Genomic DNA, 18,205 nt, shown 5'->3' with positions numbered 1-18,205 from the left:
ACTAAGTTTAATGCGAATGCAAGAATGCCTCCGCTGCATCTACTCCTGCGCCTATCAAAAACTCCCCCACCCTCCTACCTTAGGCGAAAACTTTTCTCCCCTCAGCCTCTAATACATGATTGGGTAAATTTCTATAGATTATATGCGAAAGATAGAAGAATATGTTGTGTCAATATTGTGTCAATTAGTCTAGGAGTTAAGAATCCAAAATTAAATCAATTTCGCATCGAATACTCGTGCCAAACATTGAAAAATAAATCATTTTTATTATTCTTTATGTGTATGTAATTGTCGGATACTAAGTACTGGACACTCCCTTTGCAGAATTTTACATGGGCATCTACTCCTTTTTTGAGATACGATTCCATAGGCGAATCACAAATTCATGAGAATATAATTACACTTTACTTCTTTTAAGGAAGCGTAAATTTCCTCTTCAAATTCACTCTACCGAAGGTTTATTTTTATAATACTTAACGAAAAAATTTTATTTGGCATTATGAGGGTAAAGTATTTACAAGGAGAGCTCAGGTTTGAGGAGGATTTGGACCATCACTATTTCTACTCAGACCCAGTCAAATGTTTTAATCTTTACTTGTTCTCTGGCGACTACTAATTAGTTAGAATTACAACGGTGTTGGTCATTACTTTTAAAATATTTTATTATAGTTATTTATATCTTCTCAATTTTTGTTGTTGAAGAATTACTGTATATGATACAAAGTCTGTCTGATTTCAGATGTGACTAAAAATCTTCTGAAAATAAGTTCAAATTCTGATGGCATATTCTGCTTTTGGATAGGACCGATTCCTATTTTCGTAGTAGTAGATCCAGCGGATATTCAAGTAAGTATAACTTAAACATAATGATGAATTTTTTGGTGTAAACTAATAATTTATTGATTTTTAGACACTGCTCACTGTTTCGATACAGCAACTAAAACGTAAGAGGAAAGCAAATGTGTAAAAATCTACATTAACTAATGACCTAGAGTTTATTATAGTCCACCCTTTTGGTATTTTGAGAAGACAGCTTAAAACATTGGTTCTCACTATTTTGCACAGGAATTAAATATTCGGTTATAGTCATACGAAAGGAAAATTTCTTTTCCCATTACATTTAAAATCTAACGTACACAATATATTAAAATTAAATTTTAAGAATATCCTGTATTTCCATGTCGTTAGAATTTATCCTTTACTGAGTAAATAAGCCTGCTGATTTTTGAATTATATCTAGTTAGACTCACTGAGCACGCTTTTAGAATAAAATACTTCTTTTAAATATCTTATGTATTTCTTGCATGAATAACTATTATCCATTTAATATAATACGAAACATAAATGATACCGCCTAAGGATGCTAATAAAAATAAAACGCCGTAATACATTTATTCAGTGTGTAAATTAAGTCCTGAAACGCCTGGATACATATGAAATGGATTGAGATATTGATGTACAATCTTCACCATACTTATTAAAATACTTGTTGAACTCTTTGAAGAATGAAATACTCCCCCATTTTATAAAGAGGTTATAAGGGGGTAAAATTAAATTTTCAAATTGCAGCCCTTGTGTTGTGACATATCAACTTAAAGGTCTGTTCAATAGAAACACAATGATATAACGTTAAGGGCAAAAACCTCATTAAATTTTAGGGTATAAATGAATTCATTATATGCCTGGATATATTTCTAAGAAATTGAGATATCCATGTACAACCTTCACCATACGAATTACAATATTGTTTTTGAAATTTTTGAGAGTAAAATAATTATACTTCCCCCTCCTCTTTTCAAAGAGGGGTTAAAAGGTTTTCTAATCTAAATCCCAATCTTGTTTCATTCTTTTAAAGGTTAATTAAAAAGAACCTTAAGAACACTAACACTTTGCGATGTTTAATTTTAAGTTACAGGTGAATAGTAATAATAGTTTGTAGGGACAATGCCTATGTCTTGCGCATATTAACACAATGTATACGTGATATCTCTCAATTAGACTTTTAGGTGGCCAGCTTATCCCTCTTCTTAGGGTCAAATTTTTTGGTATGCACAGTTTTGGTACGAGGTACCTTTTCTAAGTAGCATTACAATGTATCGGATTATTTGCCCATTTTCGTAGAAATGTTTTATTCTTGACATTGTGTTTCTACTGAATAAACCTTGATAATTACGGGGTTGCGATTTGAAATTAAAGTTACACCCTTCTACCTTCTTTGAAAAGCTGACTACGAACAGTCTGCTGATAGAAAAGATCACTTAATCTCTTCTTTTGTCTCTAGATTGTCAGAGATCACGGTATATTTGAATGGAATAGCCGGACCTTCTTAGGGCTGTATTGGAGATATCCCCTGATGCCGACGGATCTTCCCCAAAGTTTAAATCTTGTGCTGAGCTTCAATGGATTATTCCAGTCTCTTAATCGATTGTGTACCTATTTTCTCTCTCGCTGCAGCTCACGCTTTTTTAATCTTTTGCAGCAAAACCTGGCTTAGTAAGAGTTTATCGAGTTACGTGCTGTCAGAAGGGGTTCCTTATTTCAGTGACATTGACTCAAGATTTTGTACTTCAAGATCAATCTCAGATAGTTCCGTAAACCAACTCAGTGTTGTGATGTGCCTTGTGAGGGTGTATACAATATTACAGTACACAGGAGTTACTTTCACTATCCACAAACCTATTTTACCACGTTGTAACCCTTTCAAACCCTCTTTGTTCAATAAGTTGTTTGTATACTTCAACGGGTCCGCCAAGGCTGACCCGTCCACTTCAATGTCTATTCATTTAATCCTTTAAGTCGAATCATTGCTCTAGAGCTATAGATAATTATGCAATACTGTCTACGTAATAATTTCGACTTGCAAGTTTACATAACTAGTATATTCTAGGGTATTTTATTTATTGTATTAGATTGCAACTACCATATTTTCCGTCATAATTAACTCAAATACCCCCTAAAAGGTAGCGTAAGAATAGGGTTGTAAAACCTTTATATTGTAGGTTGCCCCTCCAATATAATTCTAGTCCACAACCAAAGGCGATCAGCTGTGTCGATATATTTCGATTGTAATTTTTCCTCTCCCGTGTCATAAATTGTTGTACCGTGGCCACTTTGTTTATAATCTGCACAATACAATTGAATACAACTGAGGCCTGGACTATCGAGATGCTGGGTATTCCTGATTATTTTATACGCTGATAACCCAACATTATGGATTAGTTGCCCTGTGTCACTAGCCAAAATCAAGTTATTCTAAAACTTAAATGCTCGTAGTACTTTTATGCTACCATATGCTACTATACTCTGAGTTCTAGTGGTATTGGAGATCACGTGAAATCAAATTCTGCCCGTATTTGTTCGGTTTGTCGCCATTACATATATAGACATATGTTTAAATAATACAACTATTAACTCAATTACTTTTTTCAGATTGTTTTGAACAGCTCCAGTATGTTAGAGAAAGATAATCTCTACTCCCTGTTCGGAGTGTTTTTGGGCAATAGTATTATTTCGTCTCCAGGTGAGCATATTTTATTACCAACAAAACGTTACTTATATAATCTTACTATATATTTCTAATGAATACAGCAAGAAATTTAACATTTTAAATTACCATATTTTTGATATTATCTCAGTCACTATTGTTATAAAACAAAGCCACCGAGTTATACATTTTGATTTTACAAAATATTTACTACCGTACCAGATAAATAATGGTCATTAGACCTATTGTTTAAGAAAACTAGCAAATTTTTAATTCAGTATGTGCCTCCATTCTTCGAACGCCGTATTAAGATTAATTTTATGTTTCAAATATTAGTTCAGAAATCCTTAAAAGGAAGAATAAACAGTAAAATGTATTGCTATTTTAGGCTGCAAACAATTACATAAAAATACACTTGTGCTACAGTTCACATCTGGAAGAAGTACCGGAGGCTGATGAACCCCGTGATGCATCCTTCTAATGTGGAGCACTTCCTTCCGGTCTTCAACGAAGTCGGTAGGAAGTTAACAGAACAATTATCGGTCAGCTCCCCACCTTCAGATCGCACTGATGAGATTTTTGAATTGACCGTGATTGCTGGCACAAGTAAGTATATCGATTGTGCGCAATGGAGACTACATAGAACATTAAATGTTAATAAAAATAATTCAAAGCAGCTTTGAAATGCATGCATTTTAAGAAATCCTATTATTTTATAAGAATTATTGTTTTTAAAATGCAAAATTAAAATCCTAAGGGTAATAAAAGCAGTTTAAAATTAAGTCATATATCTATATTTTGATGTGATTGTTATGGAAAGTGATTAAAAACCAGATTCTCTCTGTATCTCCCTCGGACTATCAATTTTAGCAGCAATAATAAAGATAGCCGATATCCTGCTCATTGAGGTCAAGAGAGTGAGAGGGATATTAATATATCCGTTATAATCTCCAATAATTGCCTTATGTTATTGCCACAAATTACATAGTTGTTGTTGCTTAATTTACATACTAGTATAAGTTCTGTTAATGGAAAATCGTTTCTTACTAGTATTTAGTGGTTAAAATGTTTTATCTTGCTGTTAGTAATTATATTATTGCTATTGTTTAGTTGGCTTAGATTTGATACTATATATTAAGATCTACCTAGAGCACTTTTTAACAATACATCATTATATTAATATACTATGCATATGATATAAATTACAGATGATTATGTTATCATGCCATCTTAAGCTCTAAGTTTTCGTATACAATGGGTTTGGGGTATGGAATAAATATATGCGTCCATCTTCCTCCCTGTCTATGCGATACCTCTTGCGTTCATTTCGCAAAAAATGTAAAAATAATTTAAAAACAATATTTTTGCGTATTTCTAAATTTCGTTGAGACTAGAAGTAGCGAAGGGTTACCCTTTCGCTGTACAGCAGGTTGATGTGGCGATGACCAAAAACATTTGCATTGTCTGTAATTGTTTAATAAATTAAAACTGAGACATTGGTAAGCATGTGAGAAGTAATTAAGCGTGCTATGTCGATGGATAGCAGAGCGGGAATCGCCGATTTGACTTGATAATTGAAAGGCATTACTTAGGCTGGGGCTGGAATTCAAATTTTTTTGACATTTGTGTATGATATTATGTAGGTAAATTTGTAAATAAAAATTAAAAATAAGAAATATATACAAATAGTGATGTAAAATGGCAACCTCCATACTCGCCTTTGTTCTGCTCTTAGTCAGAACCTGTTTGGTATCGAACTAAGACAGCAACTGCTTGTAATTATTGCACAATGTTTCAATGATATATAGATATATAACGAGCTAAAATATTGAGTTGCATTCTACTTAATTACAATGGTGCATGCATTGTTTCAGGAACAATATTTTCAAGAAAAATCATTATGGATAATTTTATAGAAGCAAAATCCGTACTTCATAAGTAAGTAGCCTTCTTATTTTTTACTTTGCGACATGGAGTTTTGAAAAGAAACTATTCTGTGTTGTAATTTATTCTTAAACTCCTACAAACTGTAACTAAATGACACACATTTCCTTCTGTTCTTAGTATTGGCAAGCTACTCATCTTACGGCTTTTCAAGTTTTGGTTACATATTGACTGGGTGTTTAAATTGCTCTATGGGAAGGAGATAAACGAATGTTTAAAAATTCGAGACAAATGTATGAGTGATCTCAGTCAGGTATGTTGACTACAGTTGCTTAAAGATTAGCTATAATACACAGGGAACGAAGCTTTCCTCAATACTGCATTTGCCCCAAAAATGTACTTAAATAAGAAATATCTTAATTTTTACGATCGCTGAGTAAAAGTAGTGCTTAAGCAAACCACGCATAAGAGTTCTTAATGGAATAATTTCCAATAAGTTCTTCTCATACTTACATTAAATACATCATACATTGCATATAAATACAGTAGGATTATTTTGTGTTAAAAGTCAGTAATGGCATCTGTAAATATATGTATATACATATACAGGGTGACAATTAAGTCTGGAACCTCTTTTTTAATTTTTGAACCACAATAGAAAGAAATACTAAAGTTCACACGTGCTTACTGGTGATAGTAAAGCACACATATGCCCAATTACCGATCGGATAATCCTTTTGGGGGACGGTCCACAAGGAGTCAGACAAAATTCTTAAATATCAGCATAGGTCAAGTTTGGTATCAAAGTAAAGGTCCTACTTAGCAGAGTACAATGCCGCAAACCGGACTTCAAAAGGTGTATTCATTCAGTAGTTATAGCTATTTGAATTTTAAAACAATTGAACAATGTAAATTCAGAAGTATTTCAAGTAAACACCAATTTTTAAGTACCTGTGATCAAAGTAAGTGTTCAAAATGTTCCTCTCAAAATGTTATATATATATATATATATATATATATATATATATATATATATATATATATATATATATATATATATATATAATAGTTTGTGACACTAACTCCAAACGTATGTGTTTTATATTTAAGCTTGTACCTTTCAAAATTTTGAAACATTCTTATTTTGCTTTCTTACATATTTGTTTGTCTCAAATAGCAATCCATAGCCAAAAGTAGCTTATTTAATACCCCTATACTTATATTGATTTACATTATTATTTAAATTTTTATACGCAAGTACGTATATATACAACAAAATATTAACAACGTTTCATGTCAAGGAAACTAATACAATGTATTAACTACACTACAACAGTTACCATCATGTTCACATAAAATATTCCATACCAAAAAGTCTATCAATCCGAGGAAAACATTTATGTTCAAACAGCTCGGATTAACATCGCCGTTTTGAAATATTATCTAGAGCATTTACTGATGGGAACTACCCTACAAAGATTATTATAAATCAAACTCACACGTCTATAAGTTATAAAAACAAGAGCATCAACCAGAATAATTATACAATGATCCCAAATTTATTACTCACTACTTCCCGGGGCTACATAAAACTAAGCAATATATTACAAACGGTCGATAACATTTTGGAATCATCTCCCTTGACACACAGTATGTTTTCAAAACACCAGAGAATTATTTTTAGTAAATCCCCTAATCTGAAGCACCTTTTGTAAGACCTCAATTATTGTCTAACCAAATTCCAAATTCGGATGCTAATAAAAAGTGGTTAGGTTTTTATTCTTGCGAAGACAAGTATAGCGCTACGTGCAAAATTCTAAATCTATCTAAAACTTTTACAAGTACCGCAACTAATAAAACATTTCCTATTTATATAACATAAACTGTAAATCAAACAATGCAATTTACCAGCTGTAATACAAAATGTTAACCCCTGGAATTTATTTAACAAGAAATCCCTTACCTATTAGGATTTAATAACAATTGTTTTCACGAGACATATTGGCACGTAACGAAATATTTAATAACTGTTACTAATTAAAAGGGATTTGTAAAGTATCAGAAGATTTTACCAAAATCGAATTGGACAATTTAGAGCAATGTTACCAATTAGTCTTTAAGTAAAAATTACCATTTGCTTTAAATAAGAAAATTCTATTTTTAAAATAGTCCAAGTTAAACAAAATGTATAGTGCGTGTTCTATTTATGAATGTACAATTAAAAAACAACAAAACTGTTTATATCTGTTAATTTTAAATTGTTATAATGCAACTGTTATTTATAATCTCAATGTTAATATAAGGTTACTTCCCTAAATTTATTATGATATATCAGGGAGTTGTTTGGTTACACTAAAAATTTAAAATAAGATTAGAACATTTCAGATGACACTAAACATTAATTGTATGTTTACATTTATTCTTCGTTTGTATACATTATTTTTATATCCTTTTTGAGAACGGCATTATGTTATAATCATTAAGGTACGAAGTGTTCTTGTATTCTTATACATATTTTATATATATAAGTAGATATGAATGTGGCGGTCCTAGGACACTTTTTGGGACAGACAGAAAATCAATGTAAAATACTGTCCATTGAACCATAAACGAATCTATAAATCATGAACTAAAAATAACCGAATCTATAGCTGTTTTGATTCTACTTTCTTAAGCTGAATCTACGAAAATTAGTGAAATATGCTTGAAAAGTTAAAGAAAAAATTATTGAAAATCTCATAATCTGCTTTAAATCCCCCTACGAAATAGTACTACGATAAATTATTAAAATCTGTTGTAAATATACTTTAAAATCCCATTATTGCAAAAATCTTGGAAAATTAAATAAAGAAAAAACTTTGTTTTTTTTGAAAAAATAGTATAAAGAATTTCAACTACTTGCCCCCTACCATTTTTAAGTCAATTTAGAGCTTTTTAAGTACTATTTTAGAAAAAACAAAAATCCTATAAAAATTTTTGCTATTTCAAATAGGTAAAGTTGAAAGGAGGGTAAATCTGCACTACTTTTCAACTACTTTAAAAGAAATCAATTTTTTGCAAATTATTGCAAAAACTCTTAAATATAGCACATTTCCATAACACTATTACATCACTATACAGAAAGTGGGCAAAGAATGAGCAAATTTAGAAGAATTACAGAACCTTTTTGCGATAATATTATGATTGTTAAAATAACAGATTCTACAGATTTAGAAGGTAAATTATTAAAGAAAGACGCTTGTGGGTCATTTAATAGTTACTTAAGAAGCAAATTTTCTAGATTTCCATTAGCAAAACATGGTGTAAAAGCGAAATTGCCACAATTTTTTAGATTCTAATACAATAACAATAAAAGGAGTTAAACAAATTATACATAAAGATTTAAAACCCATAACAAATAAATATAAAAAACCAGTTGCAATACATTATAAAATTGAGTTAGCAGATGTAAAATTATTAACACTCTTGGAAGAATTACCAGAAATACTAGAACAATTAGCTATAGAACACTATTATTTGCTAGACTTAGACATAACACAAGATTTTGCTGGTATCTGTAATAAACAAGAAATGACCGATTATTTAATAGAAAACTATAATTTTTGTAAACAAGGAGAAATTAAAAATAACTCTAAAATTATTGTAAGATAACGACAAAACTGTTGGAAAAAGATTGTTTAACTTGGTTAAGTTTCTAATTCTAGGGTAAAAATATATAATAAATTTATCTGTCAAATAACGAGTCCAGGAATTAATAAACAATTAGGTAACCATATAGTAAATTTTGCAAATTGTCCCGACAAAAGATTAAAAGAAACATTCTCTTGTGAGTTAGCAAAAAATAATGGAATTACGAGATTAGAAGCAACTATTTACAATTATGTAAACGAAAATGTCCAAACTGATAAAGAATTTGATCCGCTAGATGATTGTATAAGCTTATTAAAACAAAGTAGAAGATATTTTAAGAAATGCTCCATTTTTATTCTGTATCTTTATCGAAAATGTGGACAAAATTAACGAAGACATTAAAAAAACAGTTGCTGTATAGTTTTTAACGATATTTTACAATATGTTTATTGGGGAAATAAAAATACGAAAAAATTAACAGGATTACAGATCAAATTACCAACAGATAAAGAAGAAAGAAGCAAGTTGATTACATACGTAATATCTGCATTTAGCCTTAATCTTTTACCAGTTAACTTAATCTATGTAAAAGAAGACAAAGATGACAAAAATTTGGTAAAGATTAAACATAAATGCTATTTAAAAGAAGGCAAAACATACTTTTCTAAGTCTAATACATCATTTTCGACGATTCCAAAAGAGATCGATTTAGAAGAATTAGGACTAATAAACACCAAAAATGTTGTTCCACACATCTGTCGAAAGAGATTTAATATTACAAACAAATTATTTCCAAATACATTTAAGAAAATTGATCCAATAAATTCTATATTTTTAAAAAGTATTAAAAAAAGAGAACAAGAATTGGAGGAAATAAATATGGAAACTAGGAAAAGAAACTATCTAGAAAACTTAAAGGAAGAACAGGGAAAAATATAAAGATAGTTTGGAAAAAAGATAAACAAATTAGAGAAATCGAAAACGAATTAGTTGATCAATTTTCGAAACAATGGAAGGATTTAAGTACTAAAGGACACTATTAAAATCTCTGCATTTGTAGTTAATAGAAAGACTAGATTTAGCTATGTTGGAGTTTTAGCAGAAAAAAGACGGTAAAAAAGCTGTATATTTTGTTAAAGGACTTTTTAAAAATAAGTTTATCGAATTGTACAAACAACAAGGAAAATTTAAAGGAAGAAGGATTTATTTTAATTCCATACAACGATCTAAAATATAATTTACTATCCAATCGATAAACCAATTATGGAAATAAAAAACAGACGGTTTAACTTCTTTTAACGGCAATACTTTTCCTAAAATTATAACACTAAACGCTTTAGATCTTTTTACAAATAAGGAAGATATTATTTACAAAGAAGAAGATAGAAATCAAGTACAAAATCTAAGAATGAATAACATTCTTGGAACCATAAAAGTAAAGGATTGTAAAAGATTAGAAGATTTACAAGAAGGATTAGAATTAAAATAAACTGCTTTATCTACAATAGTTTATAGAAAAAACTGAAAGATATATCTTAAAATTCGAAAATGTAGAAGATTGTTATATTTCTAATTATTGGTTAGAAAAAAGAAATAAAAGATAGAAAAATTGATCTAAATTACAAGTTAAAAATAAAGTTAGACAAGATCAAAACAACTCCTATAAAAAAAAAGAAAGATTCGTATTTATTGGATAAATGTATTAAAATTAAAAAAAATGTTAAAAAGAATAGAAAGACGTGTTTAGAATTTTAAATGTTGTCTTAATCCACTACCATACTTAGAACTTCTAAATCTGTATTTATAGAGTCTTCCTCCAGAAATATTTTGTAAATCGTTAGAATCTACATCAATTGTGCTGTTAACAACTTTTTTAATAATCTCTAATATTTTATCTTCGTCTTCTGTATCTAATGTAAAAGATTCTGATTCTGTATTGTTTAAAATATTTACAGAGCTTTTACTATTTTTAAACTGTATTTCTACGAGTTCTGGCTTATATTTTTCATCTAGAAGATTGTATAAAACTTGCTCTTAAAATTCTTAAAATCTGTCTCGGCATTTTGTATTAATTCTAAAAATTTTATTATTTCTTTTCTTCTTCGATTTTATCTTTTTCGCTTTGTAATAATGTTAGTGCTCTATCCATTTATTAAGAAAAAAATTTGGAACGTGGAACGTGAACGTAGAACGTGAACGTGGAACGTAGAAACGTGGAACGTGGAACGTGGAACGTAGAACGTGGAACGCGGAACGTGGAACGTGGAACGCGGAACGTGGAACGTAGAACGTAACATGAACGTAAATTTTGTGTTTTACGTTTAATTTAACGTGATTTTACATGTAAAGGTTTTAGGTTCCACGTTCTACGTTCCACGTTCCGCGTTCCACGTTCCACGTTCCACGTTCCGCGTTCCACGTTCTACGTTCCACGTTCCACGTTCCACGTTCTACGTTCCACGTTCACGTTCTACGTTCACGTTCCACGTTCCGCGTTCCACGTTCCAAATTTTTTTTCTTAATAAATGGATAGAGCACTAACATTATTACAAAGCGAAAAAAGATAAAATCGAAGAAGAAAGAAATAATAAAATTTTAGAATTAATACAAAATGCCGAGACAGATTTTAAGAATTTAAGAGCAAGTTTATACAATCTTCTAGATGAAAAATATATAAGCCAGAACTCGTAGAAATACAGTTTAAAAAATAGTAAAAGCTCTGTAAATATTTTAAACAATACAGAATCAGATTCTTTTACATTAGATACAGAAGACGAAGATAAAATTATTAGAGATTATTAAAAAAGTTGTTAACAGCACAATTGATGTAGATTCTAACGATTTACAAAATATTTCTGGAGGAAGACTCTATAAATACAGATTTAGAAGTTCTAAGTATGGTAGTGGATTAAGACAACATTTAAAATTCTAAACACGTCCTTTCTATTCTTTTTAACATTTTTTTTAATTTTAATACATTTATCCAATAAATACGAATCTTTCTTTATTTTTATTAGGAGTTGTTTTGATCTTGTCTAACTTTATTTTTAACTTGTAATTTAGATCAATTTTTCTATCTTTTATTTCTTTTTCTAACCAATAATTAGAAATATAACAATCTTCTACATTTTCGAATTTTAAGATATATCTTTCAGTTTTTCTATAAACTATTGTAGATAAAGCAAGTTATTTTTAATTCTAATCCTTCTTGTAAATCTTCTAATCTTTTACAATCCTTTACTTTTATGGTTCCAAGAATGTTATTCATTCCTTAGATTTTTGTACTTGATTTCTATCTTCTTCTTTGTAAATAATATCTTCCTTATTTTGTAAAAAGATCTAAAGCGTTTAGTGTTATAATTTTAGGAAAAGTATTGCCGTTAAAAGAAGTAAACCGTCTGTTTTTTATTTCCATAATTGGTTTATCGATTGGATAGTAAATTATATTTAGATCGTTGTATGGAATTAAAATAAATCCTTCTTCCTTTAAATTTTCCTTGTTGTTGTACAATTCGATAAACTTATTTTTAAAAAGTCCTTTAACAAAATATACAGCTTTTTTTACCGTCTTTTTCTGCTAAAACTCCAACATAGCTAAATCTAGTCTTTTCTATTAACTACAAATGCAGAGATTTTATAGTGTCCTTTAGTACTTAAATCCTTCCATTGTTTCGAAAATTGATCAACTAATTCGTTTTCGATTTTCTCTAATTAGTTTATCTTTTTCCAAACTATCTTTATATTTTTCCTGTTCTTCCTTTAAGTTTTCTAGATAGTTTCTTTTCCTAGTTTCCCATATTTATTTCCTCCAATTCTTGTTCTCTTTTTTTAATACTTTTTATAAAATATAGAATTTATTGGATCAATTTTTCTTAAATGTATTTGGAAATAATTTGTTTGTAATATTAAATCTCTTTCGACAGATGTGTGGAAAAAACATTTTTTGGTGTTTATTAGTCCTAATTCTTCTAAATCGATATCTCTTTTGGAATCGTCGAAAATAATGTATTAGACTTAGAAAAGTATGTTTTTGCCTTCTTTTAAATAGCATTTATGTTTAATCTTTACCAAATTTTTGTCATCTTTGTCTTCTTTTACATAGATTAAGTTAACTGGTAAAAGATTAAGGCTAAATGCAGATATTACGTATGTAATCAACTTGCTTCTTTCTTCTTTATCTGTTGGTAATTTGATCTGTAATCCTGTTTAATTTTTTCGTATTTTTATTTCCCCAATAAACATATTGTAAAATATCGTTAAAAACTATACAGCAACTGTTTTTTAATGTCTTCGTTAATTTGTCCACATTTTCGATAAAGATACAGAATAAAATGGAGCATTCTTAAAATATCTTCTACTTTGTTTTAATAAGCTTATACAATCATCTAGCGGATCAAATTCTTTATCAGTTTGGACATTTTCGTTTACATAATTGTAAATAGTTGCTTCTAATCTCGTAATTCCATTATTTTTTGCTAACTCACAAGAGAATGTTTCTTTTTAAATCTTTTGTCGGGACAATTTGCAAAATTTACTATATGGTTACCTAATTGTTTATTAATTCCTGGACTCGTTATTTGACAGATAAATTTATTATATATTTTTTACCCTAGAATTAGAACTTAACCAAGTTTAAACAATCTTTTCCAACAGTTTTGTCGTTATCTACAATAATTTTAGAGTTATTTTTAATTTCTCCTTGTTTACAAAAATTATAGTTTTCTATTAAATAATCGGTCATTTCTTGTTTATTACAGATACCAGCAAAATCTTGTGTTATGTCTAAGTCTAGCAAATAATAGTGTTCTATAGCTTAATTGTTCTAGTAGTATTTCTGGTAATTCTTCCAAGAGTGTTAATAATTTTACATCTGCTAACTCAATTTTATAAGGTATTGCAACTGGTTTTTTATATTTATTTGTTATGGGTTTTTAAATCTTTATGTATAATTTGTTTAACTCCTTTTATTGTTATTGTATTAGAATCTAAAAATTGTGGCAATTTCGCTTTTACACCATGTTTTGCTATATGGAAATCTAGAAAATTTGCTTCTTAAGTAACTATTAAATGACCCACAAGCGTCTTTCTTTAATATTTACCTTCTAAATCTGTAGAATCTGTTATTTTAACAATCATAATATTATCGCAAAAAGGTTCTGTAATTCTTCTAAATTTGCTCATTCTTTGCCCCCTTTCTGTATAGTTTATATCTCCAATATTTGTAATTAGATTATCGTTATGTAAATTTTCGTTTAAAAGCCATAGTCCAAATCGTTCGTTAGTTGGTTTTATTTTATTTCCTAAGAGTTCTGTTAAAGAATATTTTCCAGTAGTGCAGATTTTATTTTCAACTTCCATTTAAATAGCAAAAATTTTTAATTTAGGATTTTTGTTTTTTTCTAAAATATTTACTTAAAAAGCTCTAAATTTACTTAAAAATGTCTAGAAAGTAAAAGTAGTTGAAATCTTTTGCCTAAAATTTTAAACAAAAAACACAAAGTTTTCAGGGGAAATGTGCTATATTTAAGAGTTTTCGCAATAATTTTTGCAAAAAATGTGATTTCTTCTTAAAGTAGTTGAAAAGTAGTATAGTAACCCTCCTTTCTTACCTATTTGAAAAAATAGTATAATTATAGGACAAAATAGTACTATATTGATTTGTAGGGGGCAATTTAAAATTCTTTATACTATTTTTTTCAATAATTTTTTCTTTAACTTTTCCAAGATTTTTCAATAAGATTTTTAATATATTTACAACAGAATTTTCGTAGATTCGAAGCAGATATGAGATTGATTCGAAGCATATTTCACTAAGTTTCAGCTTAAGAAAGTAGAATCAAACAGCTATAGATTCGGTTATTTTTAGTTCATGATTTATAGATTCGTTTATGGTTCAATGGACAGTATTTTACATTGATTTTCTTCTGTCTGTCCCAAAAGTGTCCTAGGACCGCCACATTCATATCTACTTATATATATATATATATAAGAATATATATATATATATATAAGAATATATATATATATATATATGAATACAAGATATATGTGTGTGTGTGTGTGTGTGTGTGTATTTTATGTGTGAGTTTTTAGCATTATAAAGTATAAATGATTCTTAAAGGAATGGAAAGAAGGAGCCACTATTGAAAACGAAGTGATTCCAGGCGCAAATAAGAACAGCGAACGTAAGTACATATTTTCTTGTTACTATAATTTTTACTAACGGTTTTTAAAAAACAATCAAGTACCATTTTGTTCCTTTGGAAGAAACAATTGTTCCTTTTGTTGATGATGACACCGTCTTGGTTTCTGCTTATTGCATGTGAGGAGAGACATGACGTTGCCCAACTTTTGATCTAGTTAGCACAATTCTTTAACTGTCAATAACAGAAATATAATAGGGTATTTAACCATTGTTCTTTTTTATAAAAATTCTAAATGATCCAGGTACAACACTCATCGTATTTCATTCCTGCAGTGATCCTCGGCGAACTGCCTTCGACTGCGGCGTAGATGATCAATATACGAGTATAAGTAGGTTGGTGTAAAAACAGATAAAAGATTACTTTGGTTCTAAACGTTCAATACATGAAAAGGTTTTTTAATCATAAGATCTATGTTTTAAGCAGTTTTCTCAGATATTGTTCGTGTAGGGATTTTTACTTGGCCTACGTCGTGTGGGTGTTACAGTACCACATCGTGACGTGGGGTGGTGTTTCTTTGGCCATGTCTGAGCCACTGGCTTTAGCCCAATGAAACACTACGACATTATAAATTGAGACTTTCATAACCTCATCATTAGTCAACATTTTTGTAGGATATACAGTTACATATCACGTCGAATTACAAATGAGTTGTTAAAAGAAAGATATCAACAAAATTTAACAAAATATGTGATGGTAATGTGAGCCTCAGGCCAACTTCTAATGTAGAATTAACAAACCAGTCTCGTAGTACTCAAGCGAGGATTGGTCGGGTGTGTCTGCGATAAGCAGATGTCGAATATGTAATCTGGCTCCACATATGCAATATATGTTTCATTTACCTATAAATATATAGGCAGAACTTTACTTCACCATTCATTTACAAAGATCCTTATGGTTTTATTTTATTTTACTTCTTTAAACACATAAAACACAATGTACTTCATACCATCTGGGCCAAACATCTCTTCTAAATATTAATTACTCAACAGTCTTAATAGGTGATAGTAAAATATTACAATAAATAAATAAAAAGTAAATAAATGTAATAGTACATTTAAAATTATAATTTATTATAACTCTTACAGGAAGGACATGTCTTACTTTGATTAATTCAATATTAAATGAACTCCCCTTAAATCAGAGCACTAGACTCAAAACGGTTCATAAGCCTTAATCAATAGGGAAGCCCTCCGTCAAATGAATGAGTCTAAACAAAGAATCAGTTTCCAATCACCTTATCCTTGTCATAAGAAAAATTATATCACGATTTGGAAAATTATCTGCATTGTATCATTTTTCAAAACAGTAATTTTGGCTTTAAAATAAAAATATTGTTTTAAATACGCTTCATTTCCACATATGAAAATGGCGTAGGTCCGTGTATGAATTAGGGTGAGCGTTAGCATAGTCACACAGGGGGACATCTCGAGAATGAATTGTTCTATAGGCTTAAAATGTTGCATGGCAGTGCATTTCTACATTATACATTTATACGATTTGAATGACAGTAAACAAACTTATCAATATAGGAACAGAAGATTTAACGAAAGAGGTTCGAAATAGATTTTTGTGTACGGCTGACTTTGCAACTAATTATAAGTACATAGTCCACCGAATAACGTATTTCTAATATAGGGCCATTAAATCCAGTGATAAATTAATAATAATAACCGCCTTTACTGAGCTAACTCTAATTCAAAAACAATTAAACATCATCTAATTAGTTGAAATGGACGTGGTTATGATGTGATCTCTAAGTTACAACATACGAATACGTACCAATATTTACGCAGATGTTTTATAAAAAATACAATTATCGCATTGGAATAACATAATTATTATTTTTTTCAATGTACTCTTTCATAACGTGACACAGTTCAAACTATGTACCTTTCTAAACGTAGTTTGAGTAGAATGTAGGAGCATACTAGGCTTAGCTGAAGCTGCTAGCAGAATTTCAAATGTCAACTCATTTTATTCTCAATAAGACCCGTGGACAGATAGATCAACAAAACACATCTTACAAAAAAAGAAATTCGCCCGATATACAAAAGAGAAATTCTGTGAGTTTACCCACTGATAGGGTATAAAAATATTTAAATATACTCTATGGTTTGATATAGAAACCATTCTTGTCTCTTTAATTTTATAATATTAGATCTAAATATGTACATATTTTAATTATATTTACTGTTTCATTTTCAGGCTTGTCAGGCCTAAACTTGGTGGATATAATGTTTGAAAATTTGCCAATAGTATCAGATGACCATGATTGGATGGATGAACTTATGACTATGATAGCAGGTGTAAGTATAAACATTAGATTTTGCAGTCCAGTAAAGTAATGTTGCTGAAATATATTTTGAACCATGGTCCAATAAACTAAATAAAACGAGCAAGAAAACTATTCATTGCGGAATCAAGATATGAAATAACTTCATTAATAAATATTCATTATAAACTGTAAGTAATTATTAAAATAAGACATACAAATTAGTAGTATAGATTAAATATATTTTTAAAATTACTTGTGCGTAATGTATTATATCATATGTCTTTACCATGAGCATAAAATTACATAATATAATTTAAATACACGTAAGAATGTCTACATGCTCGTTTATAGTTATTAAACAAAAAGCAAAACATTCAAATAGCTAAAAAATGACCTTTTCAATAACATGTCCAATATTTTTTTAACAAAAATCTTCATTACATATTTAACATTTAAAAAATATCCTTGCTGTTTAAAAAATACATTCTCAGACTGATGAAGAAGTTGCGTAGGTTCGAACCAGCAAAAATGAATACAATTTTATTTATAAATCTAAAAGTTGTTTAGTAATAATAATAATAAATTAATGAATGATAATAAAACTAAAAATGCAAATAACAGTTTAAAGAATCTTACATAATATATTGAAATAAAGATTTATTTCGTTACAATGAATAATTTAAGGAAACCAATAAATTGAGAATACTAGTATATATTAAGAATTTA

The 18,205-nt window shown here is 29.2% G+C and overlaps 1 protein-coding gene across 1 annotated transcript in view; it reads left to right on the top strand.

Moving 5' to 3' along the window:
* LOC124365958 (cytochrome P450 4c21-like) overlaps positions 1 to 18,205 on the top strand; it is a 124,665-nt gene that overhangs the window by 82,065 nt on the left and 24,395 nt on the right. The window lies entirely within an intron of this gene.

Source organism: Homalodisca vitripennis, chromosome 7, assembly GCF_021130785.1.
Source record: "Homalodisca vitripennis isolate AUS2020 chromosome 7, UT_GWSS_2.1, whole genome shotgun sequence".
Lineage (NCBI taxonomy): Eukaryota > Metazoa > Arthropoda > Insecta > Hemiptera > Cicadellidae > Homalodisca > Homalodisca vitripennis.
Note: the sequence above shows the minus strand (reverse complement) of the source record. Positions and strands in the feature narration are given on the sequence as shown.